At 39.5% G+C, this 15,185-nt stretch overlaps 1 protein-coding gene across 11 annotated transcripts in view; it reads right to left on the bottom strand.

The window, feature by feature from the left end:
- NRIP1 (nuclear receptor interacting protein 1) overlaps nucleotides 1–15,185 on the bottom strand; it is an 89,131-nt gene that overhangs the window by 41,273 nt on the left and 32,673 nt on the right. For 5 of the 11 annotated variants that reach the window (XR_004309340.1, XM_015880379.2, XM_032448496.1 and 2 more), the window contains exon 3: nucleotides 2,278–2,326. The exons of 3 other annotated variants lie outside the window; for them this stretch is intronic. The gene's annotated coding sequence lies outside the window, so the exon portion shown is untranslated. Of the gene's footprint in view, nucleotides 1–2,277; nucleotides 2,327–9,675; nucleotides 11,114–11,158; nucleotides 11,313–15,185 lie in introns of those variants that run through there. 3 more of the 11 variants (XR_004309341.1, XM_015880406.2, XM_015880421.2) reach the window with 2 other exon arrangements.

Raw genomic sequence — 15,185 nt, forward strand, 5'->3', positions numbered from 1 at the left:
TTTTTTTACGAAGATTAATCTGAACTAAAACAGGTCAGCAGCTCTTTTTTTTTTTTAATCTCCTCCTGCTAAATACAGGTTCACCCCCCACAGTCCCCACAGGAGCAGGGGGCTTCAGCTACTTCTGAATTTGGGATCAAACTGTATGCTTTTCAAGTCAAAGGGATGTAAGTAAACTACTATCAATGGGCAGTGGATGATTTAGTCTTCTTTTTTTTTTTTTTTTTTTTGCTGTGACAATATAGACATTTCATGTCTGAAATAAAATAAATAAAATTCTATTCTATTTCCCTTCAGAAGACTCTAATGGGCAGAGGCAATGCTCTCAGCAAAGAGAGCCTAAAGATGTAAATGCAAGCTATTTGGTGTGTGCTGTCTTTTAAAAGAGGGTAATGACTAACTGCAATGAATGAACAGTTAGCCAGTAGAACAACAAAACCAAAATGTCAGCTGGCACAATGAAGAGAGTGCTTCTTTCTTATCAGCTCAGTAAAGTAATCCACAGCAGCTGATCATCTTGAAGCACTGGCTGGCTGCTGTGTCTAAATCCATAAAGGCACTATTTTTATGTCAGTTTAAAAACAAAAAAGGTCTGTTTTCATGTTTATGTGAAATTTCAAATCTAGACTTTTTCCTTAAGTCGAAATAACATTTAGACAAATGGTGAAACAATAACTCAACTCTTTTTTCTTTTCATAAACTTAATTTTACTGACAAATTAGAACCACAGATTTTAATAGGACAACAAAATGACAGGAAAAGTTATGCACACATACAGATCCCTGCACCACAGGCATCAAATTCTATGCAACATCTTAATATTGCAGAATTAGGCACATGATAAATGGACATACTTCATACTGAAAAACAGTGATAGATCACCAGTATTAGAGCCCTGACTAGTCAAGTTGGAGCTCTACAACTTAATGAAAGCATTGTCACGTTCAAGATTTGAATGCAATCTGTAATATAATCAGTTATTATTCAGGGCACAGAACAAGATTTCCTATTCTAAACTAGATCAGAATGATTATTCCAGCTTGCCAGTTCCTCAACACACAACTGCCATAGCAGGTGATCTGTTTTGCCACATGCTGGAAGCCTAACAAATTAAGCTAGCAGTAACAAAGGCAATATGGGGAAGATGGTTAATTCTTTTCTGTAAACCTTTCTAGCATTGCAGAGGGAGTGAGGAACAATACAGGAAAAACCCAGAATTGGAACTGCAGTTTTAGGCTGTTTTACTTAATGCCTACTGGTAAAGTACAGAGAGAAGGAAACCGTCATAAAAAAAGAAATAGCAACTCTATGTCAGAAACACAGTAAATAAGGACAGTTCATGTAAGTTGAAGTCTCCTATGTACTGTATAGTATAAAGTCATTATTTAACAGCATACAAAACCACCACTCTGTCAATTTAGCTAATCAGGCTAGATATTATTTTCAACTTAGTCTGCCCTGGTAGAGATCTGAGCACAGCTGATGGGTCACAACCCATGTCCTTTGTATTATATAAAGCCATCTTTCCTTGACAGAATCATTTCCCAGCTCAATATACCATCAATAAGCAACTCCAGTGTTTTCTGAATCAGCATACAGTAAGGCACTGTCAGTGACCAGAAGATAAAAGATAAGTTCCACTGGCTGCACACATTCTTACTAAATATTGTATGTTGTTTTGTTTTTAGAGTGGTTAAAAGAATAAAGCCATAAAGCTAAAGGTTTTCATTCTTCCTCCACTGCTAAACTTGGCCAGTGAACGATACCAAACAACTTAATAAAGACAACATCAATGTGGTATCTTTCAACACAAGTTCAAGCTCACACATACCTGCACAACCTAACTGAACTGATAGATGACTCACAAATACCAAATTAACAGAAGTGAATGACACTGGATCAGCAGAGGTACAAGTCAAAAAGGGCAACAAAAGAAAAGTAGTAAGGAATAGTCTAGGGAGGGGAAATGCCCCTACTCTTCTAAAACAACCAAATACAATTTAAAATCATTTATCAAGAGAAGGTCAGAAGTTCCAGTAGTCAGTTGATCATGTCTTCAGCTTGTTGGGATGCTTTCAGCAGATGCCAACCTAACAATCTCAGACCAAAAATTTTCCAGGCACGTGAAATAAACCATAACCTGACTCAGAATTCTTAGGAAGGATAAGGACCAAAGCTAGCATGATTTAGATGTGAAGCAGAACAAATAAATAAATAAATAAAATAAAAATGCAGTGTATTAAGTTTGTTTTCAAGTTCACAGTCAGAAACTCATACCTTGAAAGCATCAGTGCTGGAGCTCTATGAATCTGCTTTTCACTCCACCCTGCCAAAAATAAATACATTAAATCAGAATGTAGAAACGGCAAATGGAGAGCAATTTTAACGGAGTTAATGGATGACTTTCCTATTAGCTCATAGAAACAAGTCTTCCATTAGAAGTAAAGATGTTTTAAGAGACTAGACTTAGTTCTCCTCTAAAATTGGTTATACTTGTGGGGTTAGTTTCTGATAATATCAGAGCTTGAACACTGTATAAGAGTCAAACAAGCTGGTAAGGGGTAACACGCCAAAACAGAGGTGATGGGTTTTCTTACCCCATCCTAGAAAAAAAAGAAGTAATCAGGTACTATAAATATTCTGATATTACTGTTGTCCACTTACTGATGACAAGGCTGACATTGCACACTGTTTTTCTAAGATGTTACTCATCCTCTCCTTTCTCCTTAACAGTTACCTGCATTTAGTCTTCAACCCCCCATCCATCTACATAAAAACAACAAACCACCATTCTGCACTACACAGAGAAGAGTCGTTACTGTAATCATTTCCTTCAAGACCCTGCCCATGTAGGCCTTCACTTCAAGTTCAATTGTTCTTCTCTTACACTAGATGTGGTCTAAAATGTCTCACTTGAATTCTACAAGCATTAGTAACCCCTTCATTTCTGCTCACACAGCCTAACCACTTACTGTGTCCTTCTTCCATGCTCATATTTGCACAAGCTGTTTAACAAAATACACAGGCACCCCTCGCACAGGAAATCCGTTATGTTTTTGCACTGCTCCGCAGATGACAATAAACCAAAACAGCTGCACTCTCGAGGCTTGCACTTCACAAGTCATTATAATAAAAATTAACCAAATTCCACTGAAGTAGCTCCAACAAACCATGTGTCAAAACAGAGGTTACGCATGCCGCTTGCCTTTCGTCAGAAATCCACGGCCATCTCTATTTGTTCTCTTTCCCTCATCATAATTTATACAAAGTTTAAAGATCTATGTATCTGTACCTGTGAGATGCTAAGCACATCAAAAATGTGAGTTCTACTGGCCAATAATTAGAAGAAGCCACAGAACTGGTCTCCAGAATAAATACATTTTCTATTCCCCTTGGAAGAAAAAGAAAAACCCAAACATTGAAAACCATACACAATATGGAAAAAGGGGTAAGGAAGGGCTAAAATACACTGCAAAAGTGTATTTTACACACTTCTCTTGTGTTGCTGCTCGTAAAATGTTAAAAAGAGCTCTTTCCCTTCATTGGCTGGTACAACAAAGATATCTCTACCCTGTTGCAAGCTGTATTCATTCCTGTGAGCACACACGGAAGACTGACCAGAAAGACCAGCACAGGGGAAGGAAGCACTGCTCCTAGCAAAAACTGATTATCGGGATGACAACACTTGGTTATTTATTTAATCACAACAAAGACTGGTGCCAAAGCCAACACGAATACGGAAATTTCTGAAGAGGAACTTTAAAGCAGAGAAAGTACCTGTCCCAAGGAATAGTTAAATATAAACTCAAGACCTAGTTCAATGAAACAAAGAAAGCTTTCTGTCTCAGCTGCCTTAATGAGATAGCCTTGTGAACCCAAACAGCGGGCTTATTTCTGCACGTGCTCTGTATTTATTTATTTCTTTTTTTAAAGCATACTTTCTCCTCCCAGTCATCAAATTAGGGAGATTGGGTTTACTGGGTCTGATTTCTGCTTCACTGCAAACAAAACTTAGCCTTTCTTTCTTCCAAAGCTCCTTTGTTCTTATCTTTAAATCATATAACCCAAGATTTCAGTTGTAGCACTTTTCTAAAGGTGAACAGTTTGGCTTACCAAAAATAACCTACTGGGATGCTAATTCTACTTTGCATTCTTTATATTCCGCCAGGTTTATGGGAGCAGGTTCATCTGTGCTTGACATTTGCTGGGATACAGAGTATGCCATAATTACTATTGTAAAACATCTTACATATTCGTGAATTCAGACTACAACCCCCAAAATATATTCAGACTGTAACCCCTAAAGTATTCCAAAATGAACATTTTAAATAAACCAAACTCTGTTCTTCTAATTTGCTTTTACATATAAGAAGCAAAATGAACATTGAAAGCAAATTGTTTCTGTCAACTGTGTGATTAAACACAGTTTAAAGGAGCATGAACAACATAAGCCTTTTGCTAATATATCTTAATGTAACATACATTTCTTTTTTTTTCCTTCCAATTAATCAGTTTATCTGCCTTTGATTACCATAAAGCAAATAAATATTTTTCAAGGGCAAGTTCCATCCATATTCCTTACAGATCAATCATGAGAAAGATAGCAGTGTTTACAGCAGTTTTGCACAAACTTTCAACTACTTGGTAAAGATATTCAAGTAAGATCTTGCCTTTTCCAGGTAGTGCCACTAAAACTTCTCATTAAACATTTTTCTTTGTTTGACTGGCAAATTTGATCACGAGTTTAATTTTTGCACAGTAAAGCTCAGTCATTTTTAATTACAAATTGCCTTGCACTCCAACATAGCTAACTGGATGCTCTAAGAACCCCTTGACATAGTGACTTCATAATCCTTGGAGAGCACTAGAAGTGTTCTTAGAAACACAGAACTGTTAATAGGAGATGTTTTCCCTGATTGTCGTGTCAGCTGTAATTCTGCAAGAGTCCATACTTGCAAATTATGGAAAATGTGCATCTGAACTACCCTTCCACGAAATGATTTTCTCTTTCTCAAAATGACAGTACTGGTAAAATAAATAAATAAAAGCTGAGAAGAAAGTGCCTGAAGCTGAGCATCCTCAGCAGTAGTTTTTCCTTTAATATAACTGCAATTTAGGAGCTCCGTTTAAAAAACAAAGAGCTTTACTATACTCCACCATCAAGCTGCAGACATTAGGCACCATTCCCAACTATAAAACGAATTCTCATGATCTACCTATTTTTTTTTCCAGGCTCATGCTGTAAATAATCCCAAACTATTCATGACTAAAGTGAACTAAAAAATTCAATTCTATATTACCTACATGTAAGATAGGAAAAAGCCCACTCACAAACAAAAAGCAAACTAACAACAAGTAAGAAGCATCTCAGTTGCCAAAGACCTATTTCAATCATCTGACATCTAAACATCTGATACTAGGCTGCTGCTGCACACTGACTATAGTAATTTCACTCCTCCACGGCGCACCAGAATCTCTCATCAAGTGCACTCTATGCCTCTAAACCATGTTGGAAGCTTGTGGGTACTATTAGAGTGCAAGAAAACACACCTATTTTTGACCAAAACAGAACACCTAACGAATATCAATGTACATTCCACAAGTTTTCTCCTCTTTTTCAGAGATCTGTCTACTGTGGCCAATGTATTGTTTATTGGAGCTAGAAGGGCTGCAGCAGCAGCTGATAACCCAAGAGCAGTAAGTCTTTTTTATCCAGAAGCAAGGCCCTTTCAAACTGAAGTACATATAAATGTGTATACAACTCCTTAAGCACTTCCTTCCCCAACAGATCCATTTTTATTTCTCTGTGTTAGAAAGCTGCCAAAGTCTGCTTTTTGTGGGCCTAACAGTGCATTCAGCACTGGATTTCTCTGATGGATTAGAAACAGGTTGTGCATTCATTTACATGTACAAGTAAACAAACACAACTCTGGCAGTCCATGCCATAGAGCTGCAAAGGAGAGGTGAGTGAAGCTGACAGAGCAAGTAAACTCACACAGGTGTCTTTTTTAAGAGCTACAGAACTTCTCAGTGCTGCCCAGGTTCTGGAACACTGAATCACACCAAACTTGATTGAGGTTCCTGTGGACACTGCACAAGTGACGAGAACTTCAGCCTGGCAAAATGAGTTTGCCTTACATTTAAACAGAGTCAAAAGGATAGGAAGAATATTCACCTCTTAATAACTAAGATTAATATTTCTCCCCCTAGTTCTTATAATCTCAAATTCCATCTCTGGAGATAACAAGACTGGCTTCAAAGAACATGCATTTAAAATTGATCTTAAAGTTCTACTCATACAAGAAGTTTCTAAGTTGACTAATATCACTTAAAAAACCCAAACATGGTTACCATGGAAATTCACTTGTAGAATTTTCAGATATCCATTGTAGCATCCCTTTGCATGAGAGTGAGAGAAAATACCTTGAATGACTGCTGCTGGCTTTGCAGAACACACAAAGGTTGGGAAGAGTAGCAGTATTCCAAATCCTGTATCTACTCATAAGCAGTTAATTAGTTAATTATTAATTAATAAGGTTGATGCTGCAGAAGCAAAGATTCAAACAAAGGGGGTAAAAAAATAAAATTAAAATTATGTTAAGTGTTTGGAACTTTAACAAGCTCAAAGTTTTCCACAAGAAGAGATGGAGCAAAGAATATTCATCACCTCATCTAATCTAAACCATTTACTGTTACCCCAATAGGGTATTCATGCTAGTAACAGGGACAAGTCTCAACGCTTTCAACAATTACATTAAGAGAACATCTTAAAAACATAGAAAAGTGTTTGTAAGCACAGCTTTTCACTTTCCTACCTTAGCACAGTTGGCCCTGGAAGCAACCCTTTTATTAATGGTTCCATTTCAATCAATCACTCAAACCACATCCACTACTGCAGATGCTTTGTACAGAAGTCAAGAAAAATAATGCTCAGATTCATCTTATTAAGACTTATAAAAATCCTCCCCCATCACTTTAATGGGAAGTCAGCAACACTTAATTTTTAGGGACAAAATGATTCCCTCAAGAGGCTTAGCAGCGGTCTCAGTTCAGTACACAAGGCTGTTAATTACACAACTGCCTTCAGCATGAAGAGGAATCTGGTAGCTACAGCACTGACTAAGACTGTCTTTGATATCTGCACACACATGATCTATTTACTTAGAAAAGTTATGCAACATCTCAAATTCCTCTTCTTTACCAATGCAAAAGCATGCTAACAGAAGGACAGGGGGTGGATGTGGGCAACTGGCACTTCATAGGCTTAGGGAGGACACAGCTACTGTTCAAAAAGCACCTAAACCCAAATCATCTACTAAAATCTGCCCCACCCAACAACACGCACAAGCATCAACTCCTGCTTAAAACTTGTTTAAATAACTCCAGAGGAAAGACTGTGCTATATAGTCAATCAATGGTGGAATCAACTGCCTGCCTCCATCGTAAGAGTGGTATTCTAATAGAGCAGACCACTCCAGGGCACATTGTATTCCTAAATCATCATGCAGATTTTACTGTTTTCAAGCATGTTGATTCAGTAAAGCTGGCAGTGTAAGTTCTCGTTCTGCAAACAGCTTTCTACTTCCCCTTTAAGAAAATAAACTCAGACAAATCACATGCTACCCATGCTGACATAGTCCACAACACTAGGACAACTGAGATATCAAAAACACACTCTTCCCTCTTTTATCTGCAAACTAAAGAATCTACCTCACATCACCACTGATAGACGAATGATGGGGGGGGAAATTACAGGGAAGGGGAGGAGATACAACCACAACACCCACAACTGGATCTACTAAAAATAAATAAATAAATAAAAAGCATTTATAGGAAGTCTCAAAACAGTCACAGGCTGGTAAAAATGTTTTCAAGGACTTGGATTTCATCACGTCATTTTGTTTTCCTCCAATCCTTAGTTTAAAGTCACAGGTTGAATTATTTACGAACCAAAGTTAATTGCATCGGAACACAGTACCGCTCCATATTTAACACTTCCTTCAGAACTTTCCACTAACTGGTTAGTCTGCAAGAAGCGAATGTGGAATTTCAGGTGCAATTTAGCTGTTTCTGCAGTAGCGCTGTTATTAACTTTCAAAATTTTGTTTAAAATGACCCATTCCCTTTATTTTACAATCTGCTGTGAAAGTTTTGTAGTTATTTCTATCACCATGTGTTAACAACAGGCACTTACATGGCTTTCCAAAAGAACTCTGGGGGAAATACAGCTCACTCACAAAATATTTGCTGTGAATAAATAAGTTTTGACTAATTAGTTTTAATTAAATTAGTCATTTGAGTACAAACAATCACAGCATAGCATCTGGGATTCTCAGAAATTTCCTTAGCTGTCAAAGGATCTAGATGATAAATGACTTACATACATAAGGCTGTATTCACAGTCCCTGCGAGGTGTAAAATGTAAGCTCAAGCAACTAACTCATAAATATACCATGCATCTATAAAGTGTTAATCTTAAGCCTGCAAGGCCATAAAACGGAAGTAACTATTATAGTGCATGACTGCTCTTCAGCATACAGCATTTTCCAAGCCTTCCATTTCCTTAAAGGAACCCATTTACTTGTCACCTGCTGGGACAATGAACAGAGAGAGAATGTCACAGATACCTCTGTGGTTTACAGATAGTGACAACACACTGGGAAAGATAGATTTTCATTTTCTCATCAAGTTATTAGGTTAGTTCCGCATCCAGATTTGAATGTCCAGGACAAGTCTGCCACCTGTCCTGAACTTGATTAGTTGGAAACATCTACATAACCAGAGCAAATACTTCAGATGTTTTGGAATGACCACAAACAAACATCCAAATAATCACAAACACAACTTAGTGATGCCAAGAATGAAGCTCTAATCACAGCCCTCTATGAAACAGCCTGAATCTTATTAACGGAGCACTTCATACTTTGCAAACACAACTCAGATCAGCTAAGCGTCTATAAAACCAGGGAATCAATTGTGTGAAGTCTGCAATGGAGTTGAGAAAATGAACAGCACTGGCTTTCTTGCTAAAAAAATGGGTGCATATTTACATGGTTGGGGTGTGTGGTGGGAGAACTGAAGGCTCAAATACTCTAATACTTTTCTCAGCTATGTTCCAGTTCTGCTTATCGCACCAGCACATCTAAGATTTTCCTGCCTTTGTACATTCCCTCACATACCACCTTCCTCCCTCCCAGCCCCCAGATGCAGGACCAGTGCAGCTGATAAAAAAATCTAGTGGGGAGAAAAAAAAAAGGTATTTTCATTTAAAGAGGCAAACACATCAATGTTCAAATTTATTAAGATGATAAGTGAGAAATATAAGTTAAACCAACCCCTTCCCCCCCCACACACACCTTAAAGCATTATCAGGAATTTTATCTGTATAGTCATGTAGCGACTACTGACACAGCTATAACTGAAAATAAAACAGAGAACTCCATTGCCAATCTTCTTATGTTGCCATTGGCATATACAATAAATTTGCCTCGTTAGCAGGGGCTACTGAGTTCTTAGTAGTAAACAAAGCTGCAGATATGACAGGCTCACATACTTTTCATTCATGCACATATTTTTCTTTACTTAGACTTCTAGCACGTGCCACAGAAGAGCCGAATGTTAAGCATTCCTGGAGTGTCACAATATGTAATACAATAAAACAGATTACAACCATACCTTTCTTTCACAGCAGTGGTGCCAAGCACAGGTACGCTGTAGCAATCAATTTGTTCTGCAGACAGTAAGGCTTTCATAGAATACTAATGCAAAAATCCCTTTTCTTTCTCCTTCGACTTGACTCCCCAATGCCCGGGTCCCGACCAATACAAGGAGGAGGGCGGAATGTCTTCTGCTGAGATAACCACAACTACTAATCAAGTATACGTGTACAAGGGCACGGGATTAAACCTCCACCAAGCTTGACTGGGGCACTGAGAGCAGCTAAACACATGCACAGCAAGGTCAGAATTAAACACGCACACACGCACGCGCATCTATTTGTGTGAACTAATTTATCACACTTTACCACTGACGGCTTTTTACCTCAGGGGAGTAAAATCACATCCTGGTGAACTGACGAGATTCAGACACAACAGCATCCAGCACCAAATCAGATTTCACAGAAAGGCAAAACCGTGTGCTGAAGTGAACACTTCCTCTATACTTAGCAGTCTGTTTCAGAAACTCTGCTCCTGCTGCGTGTATCCGTACGTGCCTATGTGCTGGTGCATGTGTGTGTGCATGTGTGCTGCACAGGCATGTGTGCAATACAGACTGCTGGGCAGGGGCTAAAACAGAACTATACCATTAAAGTTCAACAACTTCAAGGGAGTTTTCTTCTCGACTGCATTTATCTTCACCTCTTCACATAACCAACCCAGCAGTCTAATTACTCCTGAAGAAAGCATGTTATTATTGTCTAACATGCAAATGTCAAACAAGCTGTTCATTTACCTTCAAGTTTATTAGCATCGAAACACAACGCAAAGATGCTCTCAAAATATTGTCACTTGTATTCACAACATATTTTCTAAAACCCACTTAGCAGGTTTTTATTGGCTGGCATAGCTGGATACTGTATTAGTGCTTAAAATAGGCTAAGCATTATCTTCACTGTAGCACTCCTGAGCCAGTGGAAGAGTTGTGCTTTAAACACCCAATTTCTATTTCGCTTTTCTCTTTGGTTCTTTTTATTTAAAGGCTTTCCCCACGTTCCAGTCAGCCACATACAAGTGAACACACATGTTATCACAAAGATCATTACATATGCCTTCCAAGTAGGAACTGAAAGTGAAAGGCTGAATTTTAAAAGCAGAGATTTTCTTCCTTCTTGGTATTTTTCTTACAGTCCCTGCAGATGCACATTTTATTAAAACCATCAAATTGAACCCTCTAAGTCATTATTGACAGGGTTTTATTAACACTGCTTTTGTATGTGATCAGTACTTAGAAGAAAATACTGTACAAATACTCCTAAAAATAACCCTGAAAATAACGTTTGGCACTTTACCTAGAATAAATTAGCAAAATAGTTTTGAAATATCAATGGCTTCACAGATACGCTACGAAAAAGCAGCATAATCGATACTGATGAGTTTGTCCTTGACATACTGACCATGTCATCAGGCTATTGTCATGTGATATCATGTCATTTCCCCACCTGGCTCATGACCTTGTCCTTTAAATGACCCAAAGCTTCCCTCAAGTAGCAGGAGGCCCCTCCCCGCTGTCTCAGCAAGGTCGAACGGGTCAGCGTGTCCTCATCTATAATCCACCACCATTTGTCAGCAGGGAGGCTGGAGGAGGCAGGCTTGCTACAAGGGGAGAATGCCCAATTAGGCAGCTGTCACACAAAGCATTGGCTGCAAAATTATCCCCTGTCAAAAGAAAGAGCAGCTGCGGGTGCCAATTACAGCAACCTTTCAACCCTTTAGGTACTGGAAACTACACAGAAGTAAATGAAGTACAATTAGTGATAACAAATCGATGAATTAGGATAGTAAATTAGAAATTACTAGCAGGTGAGCTTAGGTCTCCCATAATATTAAGGGCACAGCACACCCCAGGCAAGGGCAAGGGCGTACAGACTTCACACAGCACATCCGTCTTGTCCCATCCATTTTTCTTGTGTGGAGCCTGTTATCCTCCACCGTTTCCCTCCCACAAGAGATGGGCAGTGCAGACAGAGAGAAGCAGCAGCCCAGAGAGGACAGAAGTTGCAGTGCCTGCTCTCCCTGACCGTGCTGCCAAGTGCAGCTTCCCCCCTTCTCCTAAGGAGGCTCCAGGAGCCAGGGCAATCCATCTGCAGCAAGCATACTCTGTTTCAGCCTGACATTTGACATTTACTGCACCTCATGCTCCAGCTGCACAAGATTTAGCCAGGGAAAAAAAAAAAAAAAAAAAGAAAGAAAAAAGAAAGAAAATCCACAAAACCAACAAAAGAACAAGAGGCAAAACCTTGGTATACTTGATGCCATTTTGCCATTTACACTTGAAACAGCTAACTTGCAGATTAGTGCGTGTAACTTTTGGCTAGAGAAAGACAACTTATCCCTCCACGTTTCAGGTGTCTGACGCATCACGCAGCAGCATCTCTGCGTGCAAACACAGCCCGCATTCAGTCTGCCAGCAAAGCCCCTACCTACTCCATGCTGCTGTTGCAGAGCCAGGCATGGAGAGTGCTGCTGGCCACCCTTCCTGCAGGTGGTGCCATGCGGAGTGGCCGACCACAGGCACGGGAAGCTCATAGAGCAGACCCCGACGTCACATCGTGGATTAACAACTATGGGGATCGACAGTTAAAAGGCAAACACCTCAAGCTATAGCTCAACCAGCACCTTCGCATTTAGGTGCTCTGAGTCAAACATGTAAGGAATGAAATTCAAATCCCAAGATCCCTCCCACGGCCAGGCTTTCCAAACGGCTATTGATACTTCGAAGCCACGTGAAGTTGCCATTTAGTTGATTCTCTCCTTTCAAACCCAAATCCACCTTTTTAATATAGTCCAAATTTCTTCCAGTAGTGTTTTGGAAGCAATACCAAATGCATGCTCGCTCTGCAAGTCAGGCATGTATTCATCAGTGCAGTCACTAAAACATAGAGCATGCTAGAAACGAAAGCTCTGATCTCTAGGAAGCAGTTTCCCATAACTACCTCTCAATCCTTGGCCAGCACAGAATATTTCACCATAACTAAGTCATGAATAAATACCTGGCTTTCCCAACTCAGATAAGGGAGAGCGTAACGCAATCTCAACTATAAATAGATGCAAAAAAAAATATGTTCATTTATCAGTAGTTGCAGCATTGCTCGTCAAATCTGACATTTTCTTTTCAGTATCATACGGAAGCTGCGGAGTACTGAAAGAGTTAATGTGTTTAGAATTCCGTTTCCATCATACTTGGGTGACTATCTCTTTAAATAATTTAAATCCTCTCCATCAACTACAAAGCTGTTTTGAAGCCATTTAGCTTTGTTCTTTACATGTGTTCTAATTAAGAAATGACCTTGTCATCACACACACCAGAAATCCTGGATTATTTCCTGCAGCAAAAATCTACGAAGCCAGAAAAAAAAAAAAAAAAAAAAAAAAAGAAAAAGAAAAAGAAAAGAAAAAATATATAGACATATACCCCCTTCTTCCTTTAGTGAGGAGCTGAGGAAGTTGTTGGTTGGCTGAACGCTGAAGCAGTTTCACCGCATAATTTTTTTGTTGTTGTTGAATGTCACAGGGCGGGTTAGCGTGACCTTGAGCTGCATCAGCAGCACAGCAAGGGTCGAGATGCCTGCAGGCGCCCTTGTACTGGATTTGCAAGACAAAAACCTTCAAACTGGCTGAAGGACATCTTAAATCTCTTCAAAGGTTTTTCCGAACTAATCTGGGCTGCTCTTAGCCGGATCTGTGCCCGTGTGAGAGGCAAAATTAAAAACAAGGTCTTTGACTGGATGTTGTCTGCTCTTAACCCTTCTCTCGCAGCAGGCAGTGCTGAAGGGATGCTGCTTTCACATGTGGCGGAGATTCAGCGGTTCAACCAGCAGCATTCTTTCATAACAAAATTATGTAAGCAACCATTTACTAAGAATGGTGCTGTTATTAATACTGAGCAGGCTCTGTGTTAGCAGCTGCCCCTCTCCATAGCTCTATGCCACTGCAAGCTGCTTGAACGGCTCCGAGAAGCCCCACACAGCTTCGGGCCCTCAGGAAATGCTGGGGCAAAGGACTGCTTTGGGGTGTCTGCAGCAGCACCCACAGAGCTACAGAAGATTGTTTGGACATGCGTAAGATGTGTTTTATGGGTGTCCACTCCTCATCTTACCCTGTGATTTCCTTCTCAGCCACCCTGAGCTGGTAAGGAAGGATATTAGCACGTGTCAGGCCTAGCAAGAGTTTCAGAACATGAGTGTAAGGGGAACAAAAAAAGTCAGCCAGCCTCTTTCCTCTTGAGTGCTCATCACTTGACAAGTGACACAGAGGCTCTCTAAAAGCTTGAGCAGAAGCACAGAGATAACCACTAAGAAAGGGCCTAGGAACACATAGTTGCTCCATGAAACCACAAGCTTGCCCAGTGCATTTGGAGGAGTCGTTCAGACAGGATTATCAACACAGTTAACACATGGATGCTTTCTCAAAAACATACACACACAACCTCCAACTCCAATAAGAAACATCTAACAAGGAAGAACAACTTTCTGTATTGCTACTTAGCAAACAATATAGATTCTCATTCCTCACATCTGCTTTAGCAGGAATATTATACAAACTATCAAATTTCTGAGGAAAACAACAAATACAAGTGAGTCAAAAATAATCTCAGGTTAATAAAAAGAAGGCAGCAGCACAGTTTAAACTGTCTTTTACTATTTCCAGGGTAAGCGCCTGATAAATGCCTGAAGTCCTTGAGGAGAACTGGAAAACAGAGCCATTCATACCAGCAGAGGGTGTTCTAATTCTTTTCTGGTTGAATGCTGGCAGCTCAAGTTAGACTGCTTTTGTATAGTGGGTATTTAAAGTATTATGCTCTATTACACAAGAACTAAATATTTAAGCTTGCTGAGGAAGGAACAGTTTCGGCAGTTATGTGACAATTGTTATAACACTATCCTCCACCTACTCCTGCAACCAATTCACATCACCATTCCCGAGAACCACAGCTCTTCTCACAAAATATTCACCACGTTAAACAACTAGCCGTTTTAAGCATTAGTTTTCAAGCAGTGCCAGTGACGGTACCTTCTATATCAGCAGAGGAGGAACTTCTACAATGCAGAAGCTTTCCATAGCCCTACCAAGGTTTCTAATGTGTTTATTATGCTTAGACAGAGAGCCACGGTGTTCCCACAGTGTTTTCATGTCAGAGTAACCTCTGCCACTACTCAGAATGTTCTCAAGGCTTGCCTTGTGGGAAGGGCCCAGACTGCCTCTGGTTCACAGCCACATGGGAATGGGTACCATGCAGGCCTTCTCATCCATTTTGGGACCTCTGGCAAACATTGATTGATCAGATCCACACATGTGGTATATTGACTGTTCTACACAAATGTATCCTTTTTGTGTCCTTTGAATAACAGAACACCATACAGACAGCCAGTTGTAGTTAAATTAAAACAAACAAACCAAACCACTTTGGTCACTTAGAACTATTTCACAATTTTTTACTTTTTTTTTTTTTTTTTTTTTTTTTTTTTC

Source organism: Coturnix japonica, chromosome 1 (assembly GCF_001577835.2).
Source record: "Coturnix japonica isolate 7356 chromosome 1, Coturnix japonica 2.1, whole genome shotgun sequence".
Classification (NCBI taxonomy): Eukaryota; Metazoa; Chordata; class Aves; order Galliformes; family Phasianidae; genus Coturnix; species Coturnix japonica.